This window comes from Myotis myotis, unplaced genomic scaffold (genome assembly GCF_014108235.1).
Source record: "Myotis myotis isolate mMyoMyo1 unplaced genomic scaffold, mMyoMyo1.p scaffold_m19_p_5, whole genome shotgun sequence".
Classification (NCBI taxonomy): Eukaryota; Metazoa; Chordata; class Mammalia; order Chiroptera; family Vespertilionidae; genus Myotis; species Myotis myotis.
In genome coordinates, this window is record NW_023416357.1 from 26,009,688 (window position 1) to 26,037,077 (window position 27,390).

General features: G+C 45.7%; 1 protein-coding gene across 2 annotated transcripts in view; it reads right to left on the bottom strand.

The window, feature by feature from the left end:
* UBE2QL1 (ubiquitin conjugating enzyme E2 Q family like 1) overlaps nucleotides 1-27,390 on the bottom strand; it is a 39,344-nt gene that overhangs the window by 5,648 nt on the left and 6,306 nt on the right. Inside the window, exon 2 of one of the 2 annotated variants that reach the window (XR_004967667.1) lies at nucleotides 1,582-1,636. The exons of the other annotated variant lie outside the window; for it this stretch is intronic. The gene's annotated coding sequence lies outside the window, so the exon portion shown is untranslated. The remainder of the gene's footprint in view (nucleotides 1-1,581; nucleotides 1,637-27,390) is intronic. 2 annotated transcript variants of the gene reach the window in all.

Genomic DNA, 27,390 nt, shown 5'->3' on the forward strand with positions numbered 1-27,390 from the left:
TAAAATAACTCTTATTTCTTTTAAAAAACCTACTTGTATTTAATGCTGAAAGACCTGGATGTTAGAATTACTCAGACCACTGTGATTCCATTGTCATTAGGAGGTTAGAAAAGTAAAGACTCTTCTGAGCCCCAGACTGTAAATGTAAAATTATGAACAACGTAGGACTTTCCCCCCAAAATCTGAAGAATCTCAGCATAATATGGATGCAGAACAGTGCTAACGAGAATACAGGTCTCTGGGGTTGCGTTTGTCAAACAAAGCCATAAGTTGGTACTTTGGTTTGACCTTTTTGTGGGCTGATCACAATGGTCAGCATGAAAACATTTCTACACAGCTAATACGTTTCCCCAAACTCAGGTCCTCAGTTCAGCCAAAAGACCTTTCAGGGTTTTTATTACCCCAATGTGCACATTGAATTTCAGTCTGCCTCTGTCCCTTCTGCATTTCTCTCATCCATCCATCCATCCATCCATCCATCCACCCATCCACCCATCCACCCACCCATTCATCCACCCACCCACCCATCCATTATGTTGGGTGCTTAAAAGACAAAGCAATCCTACCCTCGAGGGCCTAGATCCATCATGGAGAGTGAATTGCATATGTTACAGCTGCTGAGACAGAAGGGGTAGATCAGGGTTGCTCAGCCTCAGTACTATTGATGTCATAGGCTGGAGAATTCTTTCTTGTGGGTGAGGGAGTGGGCTGTCTTGTGCATTGTAAGATGCTTAGCAGTGCCTCTGGCCTCCACCCACTAGATGCTAGCAGTACAACTTGAGTTATGACAACCAAATTGTCTCCAGACATTGTCAAGTGTCCCCTTGAAATCACCCCTGAATAAGAACCACTGATGTACAGATAAAGATGGGCCAGGCCTAGCCAGTTTGGCTCAGTGGATAGAGCATATGCCTGTGGACTCAAGGGTCCTGGGTTCGATTCTGGTTGGGGGCACATGCCCAGATTGTGGGCTTGATCCCCAAGGGGGGTGTTGTGCAGGAGTCAGCTGATCGGTGATTCTCTCTCATCATTGATGTTTCTATCTCTCTCCCTCTCCCTTCCCCTCTGAAATCAATAAAAATATATTTAAAAAACAAAACAGATGGTCCAGAGCAAGGAGGAGTCAGATCATTCTCTGTTTGTTTAGCAAATAATTGCTACAAGTCTTCCCCATTTGGCACTGTGTTGGTTACTGGGACTGCAGTACTGTCCAAGGTGGGAATGAGTCTGGTTCTCATACAGCTGAGGGGAGGGGTGTGTGTGTGGAGAGAAAGTCTACTGTGGGGAGAAAGAAAGGAAAAGGTGGGGAGAGGGGTAGTGTCAGCTGTCTGTGCATCCAGAATGATTTCTATGTCTAATGACCCTTGAGCTGAGCCTTGAAATATGTGTGGGTAGGTGTGTACCAGGCCCTAGAGGTGTGGGTAAGGGGTCCCAAAGCAGAGGTTGAAACAGCCAGCTATATTTAGAGAATGATGGGCAGACACTTGGTAAAGCTAGGGCACAGAGTACGTGTGTGTCTGTGTGTGTGTGCATGTGAGTGTGAGTGTGGGTGTTGTGGTGGGGGTGCAGAATTCAACAGACCTGGCTTCAAATCTCTGCTCCAACACTTCCTGGCTGTGTGACTTTGGGCGAGTTACTGTAAAATAAGCATATAATAGTATTATATGACACTGGATTTTTTTAAAAAAATATATTTTATTGATTTTTTACAGAGAGGAAGGGAGAGGGACAGAGAGTTAGAAACATCGATGAGAGAGAAACATCGATCAGCTGCCTCCCGCACACTCCCCACTGGGGATGTGCCCACAACCAAGGTACATGCTCTTGAGCGGAACCGAACCTGGGACCCTTCAGTCCACAGGCCGACGCTCTATCCGCTGAGCCAAACCGGTTATGGCGACACTGGATTTTTATAAAGACTTAATAAGTTAAAGCATATGATATGCTGGCACAGTGCCAGGCACAGGGAAAACACAATAAATACTGCATTTTATTTTTTAAACTATCAGAGGGTCTTCTCCTTTGGTAAAGTTAGTTGCATTATTTCCTCTTGATAAAAATACAAAAAAATGTCTTTTTTTGTTTAGATATTATGACTTGGTTTATTTGGTCACAAAAATGTCTTTAGGCAAGTCCAATATTTGGAATTTATGTGGCTAATTTCTCAACCTTTTCAATAATGCCCATTTTAACAAATGCATTCATTCTATATTTCTCCCTTGATTAGATTTTTCTTCTTACTTTTTTTTCTTTGCAAACATACCTTCGTGGCACTTTTGTGTGATATTTACCTATGAATTACAGCCGTCTTCTCCTTTAAAAATAACTTTCCAGACAATTCATGTAAACTTTTGAAGTTCCTTCACTCATTTCCTGGGCTGAATTGCAGGATAGCTATTTGTTTTCAAGGTCTTAGAAAGTGTAATTGATAGTTTAATGGCACTTATAAACCCTAACCCCTGCCTCGTGGGTTGCAAATGCGTGTTGGGCTCCTTTCAGGCAAGGCAGCCTTCCTGGAGGAGGTTGTTCAGGAGCTGGATTCAAAGGCCAAGTGGAATAATCCAGCCAGAAAGCAGGAAGCCAGGAGGAGCTCCGAGCATTTGTGTCCAGATGCTCCTGGGAGGAGAGAGGGAAGAGGCAGGAATAGGAGACACAGTAGTTCCTGGGGCTGTAGGAATAGTGTCATAGTGTGTGGCTTCAAACAACAGAAATTTATATTCTCACAGCTCTGGAGGCCAGGAGTCCAAAACCAAGGTGTGAGCAGCGCTGCTTGAGGAGGCCCCAGAGGAGAATCTGTCCCACGCTGCCCCCTAGCTTCTGATGGTTTGTGGTATTTGTCAGAGTCCCTCTCCCTGCTCTCTGTCTTCATGTTCCCATGGCCTTCTCCCTGTGTGTCTCTCTGTCTTGGTGTCAAATTCCCCCCCCCCCTTTTTTTTTTTACCCGGACACACCAGGCATCCCATTAGGGCCCATCCTAATCCAGGATGGCTTCATCTTAGCTTTACATCCAAATAAGGGTGCATTCTCAGGTGAGCGGGGAGGAAGGGCTAGGACTTCAATATATATTTTAGGGGGACATATTCTCCCTTCTACAAGAGGTAAGGTTGCTAGAAAGGTCTTCAACCCCCGTTGGCAGCATCTGGAACTCTCCTGGGGGTGACAGAGCATCAAATCAGGTTGTCTTTTGGGAGGGGTCACTTGGGAGGTGCGTGGCCATCAAGTTGGGGTGTTGGCAAGTTAGCTTATTGTCATAGTCCAGAGAAGGTGGGTGAAACCTGGCCTGTGGCCGAGGCAATGTGGGTGGAGAGAGAGGGGCTGGGTCCAGTAGGCGATGTCAGCAGGGCTTGGGAGGAATGCCATTGGGGGGAAGGGGGACTGAGGCTTATGGGATTCTGACCCAGGAGAAAACAGGCTTCCGGGTTAAGGTACTGAGTCCCTTTGGGTGGGCTGGGCTTGGACTGAGTATCATAAATCCAGGCACACAAGGCAGGAGGCCGTTGGATGCAGTGCTTGGAGCTCTCACATCATGGGAGATGGACATGACTGAGGGTCCATAAAGGGAGGGGCAAGGGGCTGTGCCTACATTCTGCCCACTAGCTACGGGCTTGGAGCAAGTCACCCTCTCTGCACCTCGGTCTCCATATCTGAACCATGTGCCCACTGTGGTATTCGTGAGCCTTTGGACAAGGAGAAATCACTGGCCTGGTGGGCAGGGTGGCAAGCGGGCAAGGTGGTGGTGTGATCAGTGACACAGGACAGCTTGCAGGCGACACTGCCTTAGGAGATGCTCCAGAAAGGGGACTGGGGAGCAGTGTGTGTGTGTGTGTGTGTGCGGGGTGGGGGGTGGGGGGGGTCATGCAAGAGGAGAAGCAGAAAGCCATGGGCACACAGGCTGGGCAGGCAAGGGGAGTCAGGGAAGGTGCAGATGGGGACCTGAATGCAGGGTGCCAGGTCAGTGCCCAAAAAGCATTGGTGCCGACCCTTAGCAGGAAATGTGATGCTTGCTTGATTTGTAATAAAATCAGAACTTTATAAACTCTTCTTGACCTTATCTTTTTAAGCAACCTCCACACATTAAAGAAAAATTTGGTCCTTTAGAAAAGTGCAGCTTAATAATAAAGATGTTCCAAGATAGCAACCTCTATTTCTCACAGGTTTATTAAGTGCCTGCCACTCAGAAGACCTTGTGTGTATTGCTAGAGATACCAGGTGACACCAGGTGAGCGAGATGTGCAGGGCTTAGCCAGGGCCTGGTGGGTGGTGGTAGTAGGTGAATGAATGAGTACAACTGGCCAGATCCCAGCTCCCTGCCCTAGAAGGGCCATAGCCCAGCTCTCTGGCGGCAATGACTCTCATCAGAAAAACGCCAAGATGCAAAGCCACTTCACTCAAGAAAGAATGTTGCTTTAGTGGAACATTCTAGAGTTTTCCATTGAGAAAAACTATGTAACCACAAACTCTCTATTAAAGTCTCTAAAACATTTCCCCAAGTATTAGGTAATAAACATCTTCAGATATTTGCTCTTAAATTTGTGAAAACTCTCAGGATGACAAAGCCAGCATCAGTTTTAGAAAAACTTGGTTAATATTCAATATTATCATAAAAAACCCTCAAGCCACTGGCAGCACCAAAGACACAGTTCATCGATATTTTTGATGCTTGTGAAACATAAGGACCTCTTCCCTCTATATTTTAAAGAATGTTCTAGCATTTATTAATTCTGTTTTGAGATATATCGTATTTTCTTGGAAGAAGCAAGCAGAGAAAAAGGAACTTTTTGCTAAAAATTTAAATATCAGATTATCATTTCAAAAATATTTCTTTGGAGATTCCACTCATACTTATACTTCTGCTGAGGCAGCCAGGTCCCAGTGGGTTTCATTAGCGGCACTGGAGCTCAGGAAGTGACAGCCAGACCTACTTATTAAAGGCATTCGTGGCTCTGTCTAGTGCTTGCTGGGTGCCAGGATGGGGCTTGAACACACTCGTTAAAACCTCCCTGAAACCCCACCAAGTGGGCTGTGCTCTCAACCTTGATTTATGGATGAAGAGACAGACACAGAGAGCTCAAGGACGTGCCCCAAGTCACACAGGATGCCAATGCAGGACGGAAGTACACACTCCGCACCCAAGGCCCAGCTGACTCTCAGAAACATGGAGAAGGGTATGAGAAGAGAAGAAAAATGGGATTCTGACCATTCACAAATACTGCCCACCCTGGCTTCCCTTCCTTCCCCCACCCCACCCCCCACCCTGGACGGAGGATGAGTCAGGGTCACTAAATGCCCTCTTAGCCCTCTACACCCTCTTTTCAACATGGAGCTCCTGGCCTCCATCCACATTCACCACAGAGCTAGTTTAAGCCCTGAGCTGATCCGTGCATTGCATCTGCTTCCACCCCGAGAGCCTGGTCTTTCTGTCCCAGGCGTGTGGACCCTCCTGGACTCTGGTTCCTGAGTGATTGGAGCAGGGAGGCCTCCCTCATTAGATGCTCGTCCACTCACAGTCCCTGTTCCTGGGGACCACTGGCAATCCGTGGTTCCATTTTTACTAGATGCAGAATGCAAAGGAAGCTGCTTGTGACAGGCCAAGCCAAGGACACCGTGTTCCATTTCCACGGCTAAAACACATCTGTAGTGCAAAACAGCCACTCCTCCCGTGTTTTCTACTAATGAGCTAATTCCAGTTGCCTCCTCATGGGTTCGGACAAGTCCACCCTCTGCCTCTGCTAACAGGGACTTCATGAGTTTGACAAAATTATCCCAAACTGGGTTGATCTGGAAAAACTGCATCAAGAAGTAACACAAGATTTTCAAAGAGAACCGGCGTAACATCGGCATCATGTTTTCACTCTCAGGATGGTTTCTGGTTTCAGGAGCCATGTCTGTCTGGGCGATTTATGGCGACATTTCACAGCTTCACTATCTTCCCCAAGCAGTGTGACTTGCAATGACAGATAAAGTAGCCACCGCAACAGTTAACAAGGCAACTTTAAAATGGGAAAGGAAATTCTACAACATCAAATAAATAAAACTGATGAGATTTTGGAATTACTGGATGTCTTAAGATTTATTTTCTGGAAAAATCCAAATGTAAAAATGTTATGATTTGGGCAAATATATATTATATTTGGAGGGCGCCCCTTGCCCCTCCCTTTGTGGACTCTCAGTCATGTCCATCTCCCATGATATGAGTAAAATATATATATATTACTATTGAGAAGAGTCTGTTTTGCTATAAAAACACAGCAATAACAAAGACTCTACATGGATTATTTACTTCATCTCTTCCCTACTTTTTTTATTCTTAACAAAAGAGCAATGCTCACACGGATGTGAAATTTCACCTCTGGCCACTGGTGATGTCCCATCCTGCCTTTCACGGAGGACAGGTCTGAGGAGGGGGTCAAGGTCTGCCTTCGGCTTAGTCCTCCTTGAAGTGCTGAGCAAAGATGGGACTCATTGTTATGAGGGTGTGGATGCAGCCTCCTAGAACAGCCCTGAACACTCAGTTTGTCTCCAAAGAACCATACAGTCTAAGTCACCAGTCCACTCCATCTTTGGTTCACATATGTCCAGGCGGGGACTCTGGAATTCTCACCATCAGCCTCCACCTCAAACCCAAATGTCAGTCCCCTTCCTGCCAGTCACTTGCTCCAGGCCAGCCACTGTTGTTTCTGAGTGGAGATTGTCAGGATAAAACTCATCACCTTCCCCCACCCACCCCCACCCAAAGAGTTTTCCTTTCACCTCCCTATTTTGAACAAAGCTCACCCAACTTTCTATCCAACCATTTCCTCAAAGTCTGAAACATCACCAAGAGCCCCTCAGTCAGAGACCTGCTGGCAGGAGCCAGTTCCTCGGATTTCAAAGGCGGAGGTGGCGGTCATCAGGAATGCCAGTCACACCTGTCCTGGGGGGCAGAAAGTGGGGTAGCTTCCCACAAATTCCCCACCTATGCCCATTACACTTGCAGCAAACCTTAGCAGGCTATCTCCACTGTGAGGGCTAGGTGTGAGTGTGAGGCATCAGGAACCCCTGGCATGGCTGAGACCATGAGCTTGGCCTAAATGGCAGATCCACCTACATCAGTCTGACTGGGGGGTCCACAGACTGGAGCCAACCTCTGTTTGTGAGGCTCGGTGGGTGCACAGAGGTCGAGTGGAGACGCAAGGAGATGGGCAGATGTTCAATTAGTCTGAGGCAGAAAGCTGTGGGGGGCTAATAGGTGAGTGAGAAGTGTGGGGGTCTGTCCTGTTGGCCCTGTCCTCCCAGGGGATGGGGCACCCTCATGTGACCATGGGCCTTCAACACTGATGTAAGCTGGTGGTCCCAGAGCTCATGGGTTAGGCCACTCGGGTGAGGATGGGTAGAGGCAGGGATTTCTGAGTCCCTGGAGTTGGGGTCACTGGTTTTCACTTCTCTCTACTCCAAGAGGGGGTCACTCCTGCCCTGTGAAAGCAAACCATTATTGGTGGCAACCAGTGTCCAGCAGAGACAATGGTGGTTTGGCCTTAGAAATCCAAAGTATGTTTTCCTGCTGAGGAATCTAATTAGCAAGTGGGCGATGCACATTGTATATGATTGAAGGTCACTCCAAGGATGAAAAGAACCGAAAAGGATCACCTGCTACAGGTTATGTGTTCATGGAGCATTTCTGCTTCCTGTGTCACTTTCATTAAAATTGTCCTAAGTTTTGGAGCTGATTTGGCACACTTGAGGAATGCTGTGACACTTTCGTGACCCCTTTCTGCCGCCCTTGAGTTTCTGCTTCGTTGCACCATCCCATAATGAGTCAATGCCTGTCACCCTCCCATAAGCTCCTCAGGGCAGCAGGGCCAGCCTAGCAGGAGAGTCTTCAAAAGGGATGCTCCCCCTGCGGAAAACTGGCCCTCTATGTGCTGAAAACGTTGAATAACAAACACCTTGTAATAAACTGACAGTGCCTGCTACCGAAAACACACTTTTGGTTGTTTTGTGCACCAGCTGCTAATGAGGCGCTAATGAGGTGCCAGGGTGCTGGATGCTGGGGGAGGCACCACTCTGCACAGAAATAGGAGGCAACTTCACCTCCCTCACCTCCGGCCATTAGACTGCACCTGCTGGGAAGACAAGGAGCTTGATCATGACAGCACCCCTCTCCCCTGAAGATTTCCGGACACTCACCCACACCTGAGCAGGTGCCACCCCACATTTTGGGCCATTCCAGGGGTGTGATGGCGTGTCCTAACTCAACCAATCCTAGTGCACTTTACATTAAAAACTAAGTGTATCATAAAACAATGTTCTGGAGGGTCTTGTGGTGAAAATCAGCACCCATAACATGCTCGGGAAAGTCAGCTCATTTCCGCACCATGGGCGTGTATCACAGCATGTCAGCATTCTGGGTCCATGGCTGGAGTTACTGCTCTCGTATCACACCCATCTCCACTGACTCCCCTCTTGCTCCCACCCCTCCACCACCCCCACTTCCTGCCTTCCAATCCCCTCTGCCCTGTACCTACACTGGTTTCTTGTTAAATAAAGAGCTTTGAGTACGGAGAGTCCATCTGGCCATGTGCCATGAATAACTGGATAAAAGTGAAGGATTCAAACCATTGCAGGACTACATAGCATCATCCCCTGCTCCAAATTTGCTGTTCGCTGGTGTCACACAGGTGATGGTTCTGGTGCAGGTGGAAACCAGTACATGCTTTTCCTATTTACAAGATGATGCAGGATATGGAATAGCGTACTCGGTGTTGAGAAAGCAACGAGGTGGGGATGTGTCTGGAAAAGGTGGTGTTCTGTTACCATGAAATCATCTTATGATAGTAATCAAGGAAAAAAGTTGGTTCTAAATTCAAGTTTCTAGTCTCTGACTGAAAAGCTTAGAAAACCGAGGGACTGATTTTGACTGACCTAATAAAAATTAAAAAGTGATTTTCTATAGGCAACTGGGATGGCTATTATTACTTTTAGGTCATTACTTTGGGGATGCTCTGATTTCAACTCTATTATTTGTATAAGGGTGCTCCTACAGTCCTTTTTCTTTTTGATTGAGTAAGAAGTATAATAAGTAGAGAAACGAATTCAGTCAGTGATTTTTATGAACATCACTGGGAATCTTCAAAAGATACATACTTTACAATACAATACAGGTCAAGTGTGTCCCAGTCAATGTTCAGAAAACTTTACGTATATAAGTGTGCTCTATCCTAACCAGGGAGGGACTGCCATAACCTCGCTCCTGCTGAAGAACCTGAGGCACAGAGTTAAAGTGCCCAAGTTCATGCAGCAGGTGGGTGGTGGAGCTGGAATCGGACTCACAAAGTTGGTTCCAGAACCCCTGCTCATAACTGTTCTGCTATACCAGAAAGAGTAACAACAAATAAGATGCTGAGTGTCATCTGCTCAGCTTTTGTCTAGACACACAGAAACAACATAATTGTGTTGGAGGAGATGCAGAGAGGGCTCAAACAGCACTGCTGCCCTCTGTTAGTGCTGGTGGCAAAACCAAGTCCTTGCTCTACAGAGTTTAAGGTTCCAAGAAGACAGGAGACAGGAGGGAGGGTTTAAGATGGACTGTAGAATGCACAGAGAATAGATGAAAGGGAGCGTAAATTCTGAAGAGGAGTCCACGGAGCTGGTGTGAGGGGGATGGCTGTGCTCATACATTATGTTAGGTTCCTCCAGGAACGATCACACAGGACTGTTCTCAGGGCTAGGTGGGAGACTGGTGGAGATATTTGGGGATATTTGACTGAGTTCCTCTACTTTTGAGTAATATAAGAATGCATGCAAAATGCAAATGGGTGAACAAAACTGTTTTCAATAAACCTTGTGATGAATCTGATATGTCACCACACTCTTGTTAAGTGCTTGTTTCAAACATTCGATCAATAAAATTACCAAATAAGAATTGTTTTCTGATGTAATATAAACTAATGAGTAAAATTAGCATACAAATGGAATTAAAGGCTTTCAGAAAGCATCCTACATCTGAGTTTGGGAAGGGCATTAAATTGATAAAAATAACTTTGGATAAAAAAAATGCATCAACGTGGGTGTACCAGCATAAAAACCAATTGGATTAAAACATATTCACAATAATTTTGACTTCAGTCAGTCCACAAGTGAGGGCTTCCAGGATCAGCAAACCTCAAGTTGTTGTTTTAAATAATCATCAACGAAGCAGCCCTTCACCCTTTTGGTTCACCTGGAATGTCTACCCTGCCTACCCCAGGCCACTTCCTCTGCACCCTGGTTTTGCTCAAAGTCTTCTGTCTCTGCAGGCCCCAGGCAAATGCACAGTGTCCCTTTTCTCAGCCACCTGCTCCAAGGGCTGAGATGACTCTGAGAGGAAAAGGCAGACACAGAGCTCTGGGCGAAGCAGAGGAGAGGAAATACTGAACCAGAGAGAAGCAACTGGACAAGTGACTAGTCCTGCGTGGACAGGGATATTTGAGACAGTAATGGCTGGAAAGAAAGGAGAAAAGAGTATTCTCGGCCAAATTCAGGGGTGTGGCATTGGAGTAGGGTGCAGAGTATAGAGAACATGAGAAAGAAAAGTGGGAGGAAATGTCATCAGGTACACAGGAATAAAGAGGCAAAACAGAAGATGGAGGGAGCCCAACTCAAAAGTTTTGCTGAAAGCAACGGGAAAAGCCCAGAGCAAACAAAACCAGAGAAATCCTTTAGTGGAAAGAAAAAGGAGAGAATGAGAAAAGAAAGGCAATAATTATTACTGGGAAAAAGTAGAAAATAAATTCTGGGAAGGCTAAGAAAAACAAAGCTAAGAAACAACAATTCTGGAAAACCTAAAATTCACAAGGAGGAAGGCTGCAGGAGGGAAAGGGGGCTCAGGAGATGAAGAAAAGTTCAGTTCCTAAGAGACCTGGGGGCAGCAAGAGTCAAGAGACCAGGCCTCAGGACAATGATGGAAAGATGTGAATTCTAAAATCAAAGTCACAAGAGGAAAAGTAAATATTAAGATGTGTTTGGAAAAGAAGGTTACTGTTTTTGGCTTAATAGTATTTCCCAGTTTTTACATAATGATATCCTCATCTCCAGCACCTCCGAATGTGACTGTATTTGAAGATAAGTGTCTTTACCAATATCATTAAGGAAAAATGAAGTCATTGGGGTGGGTCCTAACCTGAATTGACTGGTGTCCTTATAAGAAAAGATCAGGACACAGACACGCATAGGGAAGACCCTATGAGGACAGATGACTGTCTACAAGCCAAGGAGAAATGCCTCAGAAGGAACCAACCCTGCTAACATCTTAAATTTTGGAATTCCAGCCTCCAGACCTGTGAGAAAATGAATTTCTGTTGCTTAAAGTACCCAGTCTGTATAACCTTGTGATCCCAGCAGCCTTCCAATAGTAGTAAAGGCAAATTCAGGCTCCAATAAGAAAAGCCACAGATGAGTGGATGGAAGGAAGGAGAGGAGAGAGAGAGAGAGAGAGACAGAGAGAGAGAGACAGAGAGAGAGAGACAGAGAGAGAGAGAAGAGAAGAGAAGAGAAGAGAAGAGAAGGGAAGGGAAGGGAAGGGAAGGGAAGGGAAGGGAAGGGAAGGGAAGGGAAGGGAAGGGAAGGGAAGAAATGAAATGTGGGGAGGAAGAGAGGGAGACTGAGAGGAGAACACAGTAGCATAGAAACCTCCAATTAGGAAAAGACCACAAAGAGACCAAAAAGAAGATGTTTATAGACAAATTCTTTAAATAACACCCTTCATGCTGAAATGACAAAATAAGTGCCAGACCTAACATGTTGATTGGTGAGCTGGGGACAGGGAGCAGGGACCTGAACTCACTATCTCTTGGACTCTGAACACAAGCTTCCACCAAGTGTCCGACCTCATTTATTTTATGGCAAATAGTACAATGACATTTCCAGGGCACATGATTAAAAACAAAAATTCATAACAGGAATTCTTATATTTACTAAAATATGATCAATAAATTCAGTATTTAGATAAATTCAAATCACATGGGATGCACATGGTGCTGAAGGTGAAATTATTTTGGCATTCAGTGACAACTAGACAATGCCTGCCTTTTTGACCCAGTGTCATTTTATTGCTAAAAATGTCCACTTTCTTGACACTGTAATTACAGTGCATTCAACACCCATAATTTTTCTTTGATGATTCATGACCTTGCGGTACCTGAAAGTCATCAACTCAATTTTACTTTATAATAGCTGTGGAGTGCTTGCTTGATGCAAGGTCTGGGCTAGTCCCTGCAAGCCCCCAATGCCTGCCTACCTAGAGTCCCAACAAATTGCTCCTCCTGTGGGTATGTGACAGGGAATAAAAACTCTATACTACTCTGATTTGACTAACCATGAAATGGAATTAGAATAAAATGTACTAACAAAATGATAAAAGGCACTCACATACTAATGGTTTCCTTATTAGCGTATTGCAGGCATCAGAAGTTCCAGTTTCAGCTTGTACAAGAAATGTCCTTGACCATGACATCAGGTGATGAGGATCACCCAACTGCAGGAATTTGGCTAACACTGACCAATTCCAGTATGCTGACATTAAAGACCATATTGGGACCAGCAAGGACACTGTCTGCATATCCATAGCTCCTCCCTCTGATCTCTCTGTTCTGCTTTCACTTTCCCTCTCTATAAAAACCCCTGCCTGCACTGAGATGATAGATGGACTTTGTGACAAGAGTCTCCTATCTTCTTGGGTTCCCTGCACTTGAATAAATCTCTTTCCTTTTAACCAGCACCTGTCTCATGCATTGGCTTTCTTGGTGGCAGGCAGTTGAACCTTGGTTTCAGTTACAGAGAGTTATTCGCCCTGTGAGGAACATCCAGACCAACTGGGTGGACAGACACGGCACATGTCAGAGCAAGCTGAAAGCAGAGTGCTCTGGGATTGCACAGGGAGCTTGGGCAGACGGAGGAGTAGATGCTACAAGGAGGATGTGACCTGGAGATGGGTCTGGTGGGTGGGATTCCAACTGGGGACTTGGTCTTGGGGTACTAAAGGGGCAGCTAAAATCTTCCCACAGCAGCTCACTAAAGTCTCACCAGGACACCAGGCAGATGGACTCTTGTTTCAGTTTGCAGAAGAATAAACGGGGAAGAGAGAGAATGGGAAGACCTGCTGCTAAGACCCTGAGAGCTGATCTCCCTAGTCATAGTCAAAGCACTCACTACCTTCTGCCTCCCTACTTTCCAGGGTTCAGAGGCAGGTGAGGAGGGAGTTGATAAAAGGAGCAGAGCGGGTAACAGGGAGTAGAAAGAAGAATGGGGCATAGGTGAGGATTGAAGAGCAGAGGGGAGGACAGGAAGAAGAGGAGAGAATGGGGGAGCAGAGAGGATGATGAAGAGCAAAATAATCAGGGTTAGAAGGGATGACAGGGAGAAGAGGGGAGGATGAGGAGCAGAAGTGAAGAAGGGAGAAAAGAGAAGAGGATGGGGAGTAGAGATGTAGATGCATAGCAGAGAGGAGGATAGAGGGCAGAAGGGAGGATGGGGGCAGAGGGGAGGATGGAGGGCAGAGGGGAAGATGGGGAGCAGAGGGGAGGATGGGGAGCAGAGGGGAGGATGGGGAGAAGGAAGGCTACTTCAGGGCCTGAATAGCAGAGGGAGGCAGCTGGTAGTGAGCAGGAAGGTGATAAACACATACATAGAAAAGACAAAGGTGTATTAGGTAAATGCTCTGCACAGGGGAAAAAAGAAAGATTTGAAAATGGAGAAAAGATTCAAGGTTCCACATTCACTGAAGTTAAATATGGGTTAAAGTGCAAGCATGAGTGTAGATTCATGCTGTAGTCTTGGAACTGGTGTTAAGTTCCTGCAGTGATTCTCAAGCAGGAAGTGAGCTGGGGGGGGGGGGGGGGGGGCGTGGTCCTCCAGGTGTGGCCTCCATCCTCACCCTGACACTGAGCTGCTGTGTCCTGGGTCATGAGGGGCATGAGAGGCATCCCACTGTACCCCACAAAGTGCTTGTTATAGGGACAGTGCAGCATCTCCCATGGGCTCCACTGTCCACTTCCAGGACACTGGAAGCAGGTTGTGAGATAGCAACTTGGAGAGTTATATTTTGCCAATTTCCTGGTTTCCTGTTACAAAATTAATGTATTCACTCTATGCAGACACAATCAGATTATTGTCTGCCAATTCACTGTATCTAAGAAAACTAGAAACGCAGTTACTTTTAAAAAGTGCCTGATTCTGGTGACCTCCCCCATAAGTCACACATGAGGTTGATATTATTAACCCATCCAAGATGAGACGGCATTAGGGCACAGGACCAGTGGCCCTACAGAACTCTGAATCCCACTGACTGCACCTGCTTAAAATGCCCAGAGCAGAAAACAACAGCTGCACCCAAGTCAAAAGGAATCTCTATTTCCCAAACATTGTCAAGGCATTTAAAATCTGACTGGGGGATGCCTGAGGATGTGTGTGTGTACTTAGGGCAATGAGCCCACAGGTAACATCAGGATAAAGGGGACCTTTCCAGACCTGCCTGTACCAGCTCTGAGACTCGCTATTTGCTCTCTGACCTCATAACTGTTCCAGTCCAGCTCTAACTCAGAAGGGCAGCAGAAGTGGCCAAGGACCCTCACACATGCAACACTAAAATCAGCTATGTCTGATAGAGACCTTCAGTACCTTACAAGCAAGCCAACCAACAGAATGTGGGTGCTGAAAAGTTCCACGGGAACTTACTGGGAGCTGGTTCCCCGTGCTTTTCCATTGATGAGATGACTCACCACCCTGACTTTGGGATTTTTGTCTCCTGCAGGATTTTAGATCTTTTGTAGCTTCCTTGTTCCTATTGCAGAACTTAAAACCACAATATATTGGGAAGAGAATTTACTCTGAATGGCAAGGGAATGCCAAACATTATCGTGGCTCAATAAAACACATGAATATCTGAGTTTACTGGCAAATGTGTGCAGTATATCTACTTTTCCCAACTGCTTAATTATGTGATTGTACAAAAATGAAAAAAAAAAAGTTTAGAATATTCTGGAACAAAAATTCCACTTTAAAACCACAACACAAATGTTAAGCCTGATTGGGTTTTGAGGGATTTCAGATCAATATTCAGCTCCTGGTTCCTTGTGGCCTGATTGCAGTCCCAGGTCCATGGAGTGTGGGAGGAGATATCAGCCACACACAACTTTTGCAGTCGATGGCAGTGTGAAAAAATGGAGGGTGTCCCATCCAAGGTCCTGCACTGAGGAAATGCTATGCTTCTTCTCCATCTTTTCAAGGGGCTCTTTCTTCTCCCTTTCAGTCACTATCAAACCCATGTTCTCTCTCCAGACTTCCTCTAGAATCACTGTATTATAAATTTAACATATGGTATATGTTCAAGGTTTCCAAGAATAAAAGTTTTAAAGGCTTTACTCACCCAACCTCAGAGTGAAACCTTCTAGAATATTCTGAAGTATTTTAAAAATGCTACCTACTGGTCAATAGTGTGACTTACTGACTTAGAAGACTACTTGAAAGTAGTGAAATGAATGAGACTGGCAGGAGATGAAAAAATTGAAGATTGTGGACAAGGTACCAATAGTCACTGTAATTATGTAGAGAAAAATAACAGAAGATAGAAAATGTTAAGTAGAAAATAATGGATGATTTAGAGATTCATAGTTTCAAAAGGTAAGATTACCTATGAAAAATCCTTTTGTCACTCACTCAAATTATGCTTGACTTATAAGGCTAATTAATATCACTGCATTATTCTCCTTAAGACCAAACGAATGACAAAATAGCATTCTTTCACTGTAGGTTTAGAAGCAAAAAATGTCAGAAGCATTTCCTTGGGGCCAAGATCTTGAATCTGACAGTCAACAGTAAACATGTGTAGGCATTAGACCACAGACTCTAGAAATGTAGGTATAGTCTTCAATTAAATGTTTTAATTGCTTTGGTTGTCAAATAGCTTATAGTCAAAGACTAAGAAAGTATGTTGGTCATGTCCTGAGGGCCTGCCTATAACCCAAGTTCCAAAAGTGTTTAAAAATACACTTTGCTTGAGATAATAGAAAAATGAAGCCACTTAAGCACAAAGCAACAACAGCTTAAACAATAACAGTGGTCACAAGCTGTTTAGTCTCTGCCTTCGGCTTTAAAGATAACATCACTGACATACAATCATGAGATGTTTTGCAGAATCCTGGTTCCTCAGCCCAGTTAGATCACCGACCACAGTGATGAAGGCTCCAGACAAGATGATGTCAGGAACTGAATTAACCGGACTAAGGAAAACCACTGAAGCTTACACAAGAACTAACCAGTCAGCATCACCTGAGACCCTAATCCCTAACCCTCAATCTTTGCCTTTGAAAACCTTTGATTAAAAACCAGCACGGGTTCAGGTTTTAAGGAATAGCTTCCTGTTCTCCTGGCTTGGTGCCTTGCCAATAAACTGCTTTAATGTCTCCACTGCAAAACTCGGTGTCCAGTGTTTGGCTCTGCTGCACGTCAGGTGGTTGGACTCTCTTCAGTTTGGTAGACTGAACATTTCCCTCAACATTTTGGAGGCAACTTAATTTAATGGTACAGTGTAGAAGTTTCCATCGAATCTATGGAGACCATCCACAGGAATTTGGATAAGGCGTATTCTGTCCTGAATGCAAGCTGAGCAAGGGCCATCTCTTACTTCCTGAATCCTGTAACATGCTCACTCTGCCCAGCCCTTCGTGGTGGACCATCTGCTCTCTACTTAATCGTCCCTCAGACTTGGGTATTTGACAACTGCTTGCTGATGCTACAACATGAGACAATATAGAGGGAAGAAGATGCCCCTGGGATATGATCTCAGCCCCTCATTCCTTCTAGAGACGTCGTGGTCTGGTTCAATAATATTACTGGCAGGAACTCGAGAAGCAGACACTTGCCTAGTCCCCCGTGTGCGAGCCTCCTTGTTCTGCATGCCCGCACGCCTCCCTGTCTTGGGCCTTCAGAAAGACATGAATGTGGAAGTGCTTTGTGAATGCAAGCTTTGCTCTGGGATGGGGGTCTGACTTGTTCTCACCAGCCTGTCTCAGTCCCAGGCCCCTTGCTGGCACCTGCTGGTAGAATCCTCTCTCCTTTCTCCAAGCCAGACCCAAGCCTCTTAAGTCTGCTTGCTGGCTGTGTCCTTCATACACTTCCTCCCACATTCAGGTTTTCAGTCCTGGGCCTCGGGTGTCTTTCCTGGTTGGGTGCTGACCAAGACCACGTTCTGAACTCCCTGAGGGTTTTCTGGCCATGGTCATGGTGGGACCATCTATCATCTTTTTTAACAGGTCTGAAAGGGTTAAATGATAGTCACCTGCCCTTGTGTTGTCTACTGGCCCCTCAAAGGCAATACAGTCAGGTGCTGACTAACAGAGCCTGCTGGGTTCATCCTTTCCAACTGAGCCCACTCACTTATCAAAAGGGAGAGCCGGCAGCCTTGGAAACTCCAAATGGTGTGTGGTTGGGGCCAAGTTGTGGCTTGAGGGTCTTCAATATTTCTCTTTGGATTGGGCAACTGAAATGATCTCAACCATAAGATTCCATGACAGCTAATTAATTAGCTTGAAGGAAAGAGACACAAATAACTGTGAAAAACAACCTGAGCAATGCTGGATAGATCTGTTTCTATTTGGTGACTATGATGCTGAAAACATCACAAACCTAAAGCAGTAGTTATGGCAACACCACCCAGGCCCATACAGGGATTTAGATATTGTTATGGACTCTCTTCCACATAGATGATAACATCCCTCCTTAGAATGATCTGCACAGCAGGCGGAGAAACAATGGGGACAGGATGTTTCATGCTCCAATGATCTCAGAGGCTGGATTTCAGATTTCTATATTGCTAAACTATGAGAAAATCACTGTGAATACAACAAAAACAGCATAAAAATCCCGGAGGATCAATGAGCGGTATGCCATTTTCTCTGGTTGTGAGAATGCTGTTCTACCCATTTGAGTCCTAAGACTTAGAAAAAATGCTGGAGACATCTAGTCACTTGCCTTCCCTAGATGTGGGGCCAATGTCCAGGGCCCTAATTAGCTATTAAGAGAAAGGAGGCAAGCACTGCAGTACGGAAATAGCCTATCTAACTGATAATCAAGACGGCTACTAAGTGACTAACAGGCAGGAGCATCCATAGTGTGCTGGGGTCCAACCCCAGCAGGTCCAGGGGTCCCCAAAGGTGTGGACGGAGTCGGCGAAGAAGGAATGACACGGAGACAGCATTCAGTTGATCAACAGCCTAGCCAGGATCTCTAGCCAGGATCTCCAGCCAAGTTCTGGTCTGGATCTCCAGCGAAGTTCTGGTTAGGATCTCCAGCCAGGTTCTGTGTCCATGTTCTCTTGCTAGGTTCTCCAGGTTCTGTAGCCATGTTCCCTCACTAGGTTCTCCAGCCAGGTTCTGTCCAGGTTCTCCAGCCAGGTTCAGTCACCAGGTTCTCTTGCCATGTTCTATCCAGGTTCTGTAGCCAGGTTCTGTCTCTAGGTTCTTCAGCCAGGTTCTCTCGCTAGGTTCTGTCTCTAGGTTCTGTTGTCAGTTTCTGTCCAGGATCTTTTGCCATGTTCTCTCCAGCGAAGTTCTTCTGTCTCTAGGTTCTGTGTAGGTTCTGTCTTCTAAGTTCTGTCTTGTTACATCTGTATTTATGCCAGTTGATTCCAATCCTATCAATCTCTATTCCAAAGGTTAGGGCGTTTCTTATCTCCATTCCAGGGAGTAAAGATTATGTAGCTTAAGCATGATTGTTCATAGTTAAAGTGATTAATTACCCGCCTGGCACTTAGTTAAGAGGTTTTATTCCCTCCCTAACTTCAGGGGAAAATCTCTACCTGGGGAAACAACCTTTCTCAGAGAGGTGACCTTGGTTAAAACACATAGTGCCAAGAAGGTGAGCAAACATATTAAGAACAGTGTGCCATATATGCCAGGTCCCTTGAAACAGCAAGCATGGACCGGCTCCCAGCAATAGTGTGGAGGCTGAAGACAAAGAGACTGTTCACGTTTCAGGTGTGACGGAGCGGGACGGAGTAAGATTTCATCATGCCACTCAGAATTGCGTGCAATTTAAAACTTACAAATTGTGTGTTCCTGGAATTTTCCATGTAATATTTTCAGACTGAGGTTAACTACAACCGCGAATAAGGGTGAACTACTATAACTACATTTCCTTGGCAATCCTGTGGATTTTATCTTGTGCATTTAAAAACATTATTCTGAGGAGAAGCCTATAGGTGTCCAGATGCTGAGAGGCTGCACAGTCCTCCCCGTGGCCTTGTGGGGGCCAGACGTGGCAGGAGGGGTTCTGGGCTCTCCTGTTCCTCTCTGACTGATCTTCGAGAATAACCGACCAGAGGCCTCTTTCTCTCTTATCTATAAAAAGGCAGATGCTAGGATCCTCTTTTAAGTAAAATTACTAAAAATAAATCATCCTAATCCAATCCAGCAGTGTTCAAAGTCACTTTTTATTAGATTAGCTTTATTTATGAATTAGAATTTTTTCCTTTAAGCTTTATGTAATTTTACTGGTTGACCCTACAGTTAGAGAAACTGTCTTTTATGAGCTAACATTTTCCATAATCTACATTATAAAACTGATCAAAGGCAAAACCAGCAGGTCTGTGAGGGCTGGGATGGCAGCGACCACCCTGAGCAGCTCATCTGCATTGGATTTAGGCCATTTTCAGACTGGACACAGGTGCTTCCCCAGAGGGCCCTACACGCAGCTATGGAGGCTCTGCCTTCCAAGGCCAGGCTGGAGGGCGGCTCTGACCCCAGGGGCGAGTTCTCCCATACACATGGACTGCAGAAGAAGCTTCCATGAGAAACAGTTCCCTTGTCACAAAGTGAGATTAAAGAAATTATGATTAGCCCGGCTGGCATGGCTCAGTGGTTGAGGGTAGAACCTATGAACCAAGAGGTCATGGTTCGATTCCCGGTCAGGGCACAGGGTTGCAGGCTCGATCCCTAGTATGGGGCGTGCAGGAGGCAGCAAATCAATAATTCTCTCTCATCACTGATGTTTCTATCTTTCTCTCCTTCTCCCTTCTCTCTGAAGTCAATAAAAAATATTTTTTTAAAAATAAGAAATTATGATTACATTAGTATTTTGTTGACTTTTTAAAAGTTACATTTAAAAGCTTACAACATTAAGCTAGCCATGTTTAATTTAAGCTTGTAACAAATTCAGTTGAAATTTCTTCCATGATATTTCTACTTTTCCCTGGTTGGAAACAGAGTGAAGTAGGATGTGTCATTAACCGAGAAAGACTTCGGCACCGATAAATCCTTGCAGCAGCTCATATTTATTCTGTACAATGACATCCCATTCCTGACTGGTGTCTCCTGGGAAGCAAAGTGGGTGCCCAGCTTGACACACAAAAATTGCCCTAATTCATATGTGTTGGTAAGGCAAAAATAATTGTTCTAAAAATTATGTCCAACTTAATGTAATAGTAATAACTGCTATTATGACCAACTAGAGGCCTGGTGCACGAATTCATGCACCAATGGGGTCCCTCAGCCTGGCCTGAGGGATCAGGCCAAAACCGGCTCTCCAACATCACCCGAGGGGTCCTGGACTGTGAGAGGGTGCAGGCCAGGCTGAGGGACCCCACCGATGCATGATTGGGGCCGGGAAGGGACAGGGGAGGTTGGCCAGCCAGGGAGGGACCACAGGAGGGCTCCAGGGCATGTCCGGCCATCTTGCTCAGTCCTGATCGGCTGGACCCCAGCAGCAAGCTAACCTACCAGTCAGAGCGTCTGCCTCCTGGTGGTTAATACACGTCATAGCGAGTGGTTGAGCAGCCTTAGCATACCATTAGCATATTATGCTTTGATTGGCTGAACGAACTGGACAGTTAGCATATTAGGCTTTTATTATATAGGATGTATAATCAATTCTGATATTTGGATATGTCTGAATTTCAAGATAAAAAAATGGCAAGCACCCTCTTAACAATATTTGCCTGAGATTTTTGTTCTCCAATTCCCAAGTGAGTTGAATACATTTCAACTTTAAATGTAATCTAATCCATTGTAACATAGTTTTTTCTTATCTCTATCATCAAAGAACCCTTATACAATATTGAGAATGCTTGCCAAATATTGTGACAGAGAATTAGTATTCATTTTACAGAAATTATTTTTAAAGAAGTAATTTCTTTAATTTGAGTGATTTTACCAATGTAGCCATTATGTTCAAAAAGCATTTTTCTTGAGTTATTTTCAGAATCTTTAAAATGCCTTTCCCTTTTGTGTATCGAAGAAATAAAGCAGTAATAATTATCTTTCTCCTACAGTTTGAAGGAATTAAAACATTCTTCCATTTCATATAATAGGTATAATAATTTATGGTGAGTTTGGACCATCCTAGTTGTCCAACTTTGCTGATAATTCAGTACCGTGTGTTAGAGTTGATGGATACATTACCTCTTTCTTTGTGGGTGTTGCGGCACCCACAAATATTTCTTGCCACTCTCTTCTGGCCTGCATGGTTTCTGTTGAGAAATCAGCTGACAGTCGTATGGGTACTCCCTTGTAGGTAACTGACTGTCTTTCTCTTGCTGCTTTTAAGATTCTCTCTTTGTCTTTTGCTCTTGGCATTTTAATTATGATGTGTCTTGGTGTGGTTCTCTTTGGATTCCTTTTGTTTGGGGTTCTCTGCCCTTCCTGGACTTGTAAGTCCATTTCTTTCACCAGGTAGGGGAAGTTTTCTGTCATTATTTCTTCACCCTAAGGTGCATCGGGACCCCTGGGAACAACCAGCTGCACGTGCCGCTTGGTGGGACTTGTCATTCCCACAGCTCATAGCACCAGGTGGCTCTGGCACTGGACTGCCTCGTGGCGACTCAGCTCTGCTCTCTTTACTAGCCATGTGCTTCGGGCATGCCTCAGTTTCCTCCTCTGTAAGATGGGAATAACAACAACGCCCATCTCATAGGCTGTTGCCAGGATTTAACCAAGTGACCCATAAAGCATTTTGCATGGCATCTGATACACGTTCACAACCTGATGTTGCATTGTGAGAGAGGTCAAAGCTAAGGGATGGGGCGTCTGCTCAGACTAGCAATCTTTTTTTTTAATATATATTTTTATTGATTAAGATATTACATATGTGTCCTTGTCCCCATGTTACCCTCTACCCCCCCCCCCCCCCGCTCATGCCCTCACCCCCCCACCCCCCGTTGTCCGTGTCCATTGGTTAGGCCTATATGCCTGCATGTAAGTCCTTTGGTTGATCTTTCCCCCTTATCCCCACCCTCCCCTAGCCTCCCTCCAAAGCCCGACAGTCCAATCAATGCCTCTCCGTCTCTGGATCAGTCCTTGTTCATCAGTTTATGTTGTTCATTATATTCCACAAATGAGTGAGATCATGTGGTATTTATCCGCTCTCCAGTTCCATCCATGCTGTGGCAAATGGTAAGAGTTCCTTTTTCTTCTTCCTCTTCTTAAAGAATACCTTTCAGCATTTCATATAATGCTGGTTTGGTGGTGATGAACTCCTTTAGCTTTTTCTTATCCGTGAAGCTCTTTTTCTGACCTTCTATTCTGAATGATAGCTTTGCTGGATAAAGTAATCTTGGTTGCAGGTTCTTCCTATTCATCACTTTGAATATTTCTTGCCAGTCTCTTCTGGCCTGCATGGTTTCTGTTGAGAAATCAGCTGACAGTCGTATGGGTACTCCCTTGTAGGTAACTGACTGTCTTTCTCTTGCTGCTTTTAAGATTCTCTCTTTGTCTTTTGCTCTTGGCATTTTAATTATGATGTGTCTTGGTGTGGTTCTCTTTGGATTCCTTTTGTTTGGGGTTCTCTGCCCTTCCTGGACTTGTAAGTCCATTTCTTTCACCAGGTAGGGGAAGTTTTCTGTCATTATTTCTTCAAATAGGTTTTCAATATCTTGCCCTCTCTCTTCTTCTGGTACCCCTATAATTCTGATGTTGGTACGCTTGAAGTTGTCCCAGAGGCTCCTTACACTATCTTCATATTTTTGGAATCTCTTTTCTTTTTTCTTTTTCAGTTGGGCATTTTTTGTTTCTTTGTTTTTCAAATCTTTGACTTGATTCTTGGGATCCTCTTGTCTGCTGTTGGATCTCCGTAGATTATTCTTTATTTCAGTCAGTGTATGCTTAATTTCTAGTTGGTCCTTTTTCATGTCCTCCATGGTCTCGCTATACTTATTGAGGGACTCATTAAATTTATCAGCGGTTTCCATAAAATTCTTGAAAAACCTTATAAACGTGGCCTTGAACTCTATATCCAGTCGTTTGCTTTCCTCCATTTCTGCCATTTGTGACCTATTTCTTTGTCTCCGCATTTTGGCTGCTTCCCTGTGTTGATAGAGTGGCTTTGTGTGCTAGGTGTCCTGTAGGGCCCAGTGGCTCAGCCTCCCCAGTTACCTGAGGTGGACACTCTTGGTGCACCCCCTCGTGGGCTTTGTGCACAGTCTTGTTGTAGCTTGGTTGTTGTAGGATCACTGGGAGGAATTGACCTCCAGGGCAATTGGCAGTGAGAATCAGCTGTGTCTGCAGTGGGAGAACTTCTGTGCTGGAGACACCCTTCTGGGGCAAGACTTGCTTCAGTGGGGCTTTGGTGCTCACTGAGCCTGCACCCTAAGTGTGTCCCTTATGGATCTGAGGAGTTGTGGTCTGGATGGTCCCCCTCTGACCACTGGGTACAGTGGCTCTTGGATCTAAGGAGGTGCTAATTTAGCCTCTGCCTGAGGTTACACAGCAGGAACTACGAAGAGAACTGCAGATTCCCCTTCCTTTTTTTGGAGTTTGGAAGTGCCCTGATGATGCTCAGCTGTGTAGCAATGCAAGCCGCTGTGGGGCCTTGGGCCTTCTCTTGGAAGCTCTGGGTCTATCTGGCCCGGCTGCGGTTAGGTAATTACAGGTTGCAAATGGCCGGGGCATTCATATGCAAAAGCCTCTGCCGCAGCCTGGGCAGGGCGGGGTCTCAAGGAATCAAAGGGCGGAGAAAGCAGCTATGACGGAGCCTCAGCCCCGCCCTAAGGAGTCGCGAGTCCCAGTGTCCCGGCAATGGCTGCAAGCACCTCTGAGGGAAAGCCGCTCTCAAGCTCACCCGCTGCCAGGCAGTCCAGTTTCTCCCCGTATGAGTCCTGGGTCCCCAGAGACTTCCCGGAACCGGATTTCAGAGCCATCGGGAGCTTGTGTCTCCCTCCGGATTAAAAAAGACAGCCGCGTCCTCAGGTCCAGACCCTTTCCGCGCGCGCGAGCCCCCCGTACCTCTGCACTCCACCTCTGCAGCTCCTCCTGCTCTCAGTGTGCTTTTCTTTCCTTCTACTTGTAGAATTTACACTCAGCCAGCCCTCCTGTAGTTCTGGATGATGTCCACCTTGTGTTTTTGATGCATTTATCGATTGTTGTGGGAAGCACCAATTTCCCGGTGTTTATCTATGCCGCCATCTTAGTTTTCCCAGACTAGCAATCTTGAGACAGACATTTATTCGGCACACAGGGCATGTCAGGCATTATTTGAGGGGAAGGGGAAGGGGGAGTACCATTTAAATATGTAAATATAATCTAGCAGGATAAGCCTAGAAATGAAAGTCTTCCAGAAAATGCAGAGGTGGTTCAGTGGAGGGCGCCATTGCTCTATTGCAGGAGTGGTGAGGGGCTGATTGCAGAGGGATTTGAGCATCTCAGCAAGGTTTTGAAAGATGACCAAGGGCTCCCCTGGTGTATGGGGAGAAAGCGCTTTCCAGGTGGGGGCACATCTGTCAGCTAAGCGGGGGTGGAGAGAACCAGCTAGTGCGGGTATTCTATGGCTGGAAGGGGCTGGTGGGAGAAGGACCTCCGTGGGGGCCATGGCAGTAGAGGAGTGCCTCTATGGGTGGGCATCGTCAGAGGCTTGGGCTCTATGCTGTAAGAGACATAGTCACGGGTATGAGAATGCCAGGTCTGCATTTTAGAGGAACCAGGAAGGTGGCAGCAGGGAGGGTGGGAAGGGGCAGAGTGACTGGATAGGGGCAGTGCAGGAATCCAAGCAGGAGGTCACAAGTATCCACAGAGTCAGGAGTAAAGGATGGGCAGGAAAAGCTGGGCTTGACAAACATGAAAGGAAACATCCTAGTTAATCCTCTCCCTAACTACACCTAGGCTTGCTGGGGGGTTGGGGGCGGGGACAACCTCTTTTGGTTCTCATGCCCTGTCCTCCTCTTTCAGTTCTTTGCCACATGATTGGTCCCAGATCTGCTTTGTCCCCTAACTTTCTCAATCTTTGGTCCTCCTGCTCATCTCAGCTTGCTTTCTCCTGGCATCTCCAAATTATCCAGCCTGGGAGATGGCCAAAGGAGGACGAAATAACACACAGAATGGGGAAGGGTCGCCCCGGAAATGCCACTGATGTGGATACAGTGCCCAAGTCATGGTAGACCCTCAGCAAATGGGTGCTGAATGAATGAATGAATGAATGAATGAATGAAATGTGTGACAATGAGGAAAATACAAACAAACCTTATCTTAGTTTGCTGACTCCCTGGTAGGAAAGTATAGACATTATTAGAAACATTTCTGCTGTTATGAGAGCTTTGTGTATTTTGAGACATGCCTGCTCCTTCCATTTATTAGGATGAAACAATGTTGAGAAAACAGGCTAGCCTCAATGGTAGAGTCAAGTCCCACCCACTTGTCAGTAGAGGTTTCCCTCTGGGAGAGTCATACAGAAGTTTGAAGATGCTATGGTTCCCTCCTCTCCCAAAGCCCCTGTGTACACACACCCACATATATTCAACGAATGGGCACTTACCCAAATACCAAGCAAACTGTAACTGTGAAGCTGCCTGCTGTGTCAAAGGCATATGAATGGGTTTGCGTTATCCCCACTGGGTAGTCAGTTCTGTGTCAGGCACTTTACGTGTCTCTATTCACTCCCTTGTGCCTAGCAAGTGCCTGATACATGGCAGGCACCCCATACTTTGCCATGTGAATTAGCTGACTATCTATAGTTCTGGATGATTTGTACTCCAGTCTTCCCAGCTGTGTCTAATGAAGAGCCAGTGACCTGTCTTGAACACATGTCCTTTTGCAGAGTTCGCACCTGTTTTGGTCTATGCATACTGTCCAGGGAGGAAGGACTTGGTTTTATGATGGCAGGGCTTCAAGGGCACTCCATCAGGGTTGACAGGTAGAGAGGGGAAGGTTAGGGGGGTTGATTATACCCACCACCACCTAGGCTCCCTGCTGCAGCTGCTGTGTGAGGACACATCCCAGATGGTGGAACCAGAAAGGATGAAGAATTACTGGTCCAGCATGGCTTTTTCCATCCTGGCCTCCCCGTAGAATCACAGAGGAGCTTTTCCAACAAGCCTCTACCAGGCTTGATCCTAGAGGGGTGGGCAAACTTTTTGACTCAAGGGCCACAATGGGTTCTTAAACTAGACCGGAGGGCCGGAACAAAAGCATGGATGGAGTGTTTGTGTGAACTAATATAAATTCAAAGTAAACATCATTACATAAAAGGGTACAGTCTTTTTTTTTTTTTTTTTTAGTTTTATTCATTTCAAACGGGCCGTAGTTTGCCCACGGCTGTAGACCCAGGAGTCTGAATCTCTGAGGGTAGGGTCCTGGCATTGGAATGATTTAAACATTCCCCAGGACACCTGATTTACCACCAGGCGAGAACCACTGACAGAGAGGAAAGGAGTTACACCTGTCACCCATCCTCCTTCTCCCTTCTCATTACCTTATCAACACAGTGAAAAAGTAGAATTCAGTTTTGAAATATGGCTCAAAGAGACCACTGTTAGTGGCTGCTTTAACAAATAAGTAAAATTAGCCATCCCCAAATGATACCTGAGGCTGCTTTTCTGAATTCACACACACCTGTTCCCGGGGGTGAGAAGGGACACACTGGGTTGTGGCTCTCAGACTTTAAATGGAACTTTAACTCTGTCCATAGTGGCATTTTCCATGAAACAAACACACACAATCCCCAAACTGTGCTGTTCCTTAAAAAGAAAAAAAAAACAAACCTCCCACACCCCTAATATAAATCAGAAGAGCAAACAGACATGCATTACATCCTCTTCTGGCAAGTTTAGATTCTCAGAAGTCAGCAACTCAGGGCAAAGCAAGTCACTACTATTAGTAACTGTCCCACCAGCCTGGGGAGGAGCAGCACCAGAGAGCAGAGCTGCCAGCCGCCAAGTTGGCGTGGGACTATTTTAGGATGCAGAGTCCTGTCTGTGTCCTCCTGCCTGTCCTACTTGATAGCAGAACAAGCTATTTTTTCCTCTGAACAGTCAAGCACCTGGATACCTCAAGCTGCAGAGTCATCATGGTGGGTAAATCTTTCCACTACCTACACGTGGCACAGAACAAACCACACAGTGACTCATAGAACCCCCTCAAGTCCACTCTGAGTGAACGCACACATGTCGCTCACCTGGGC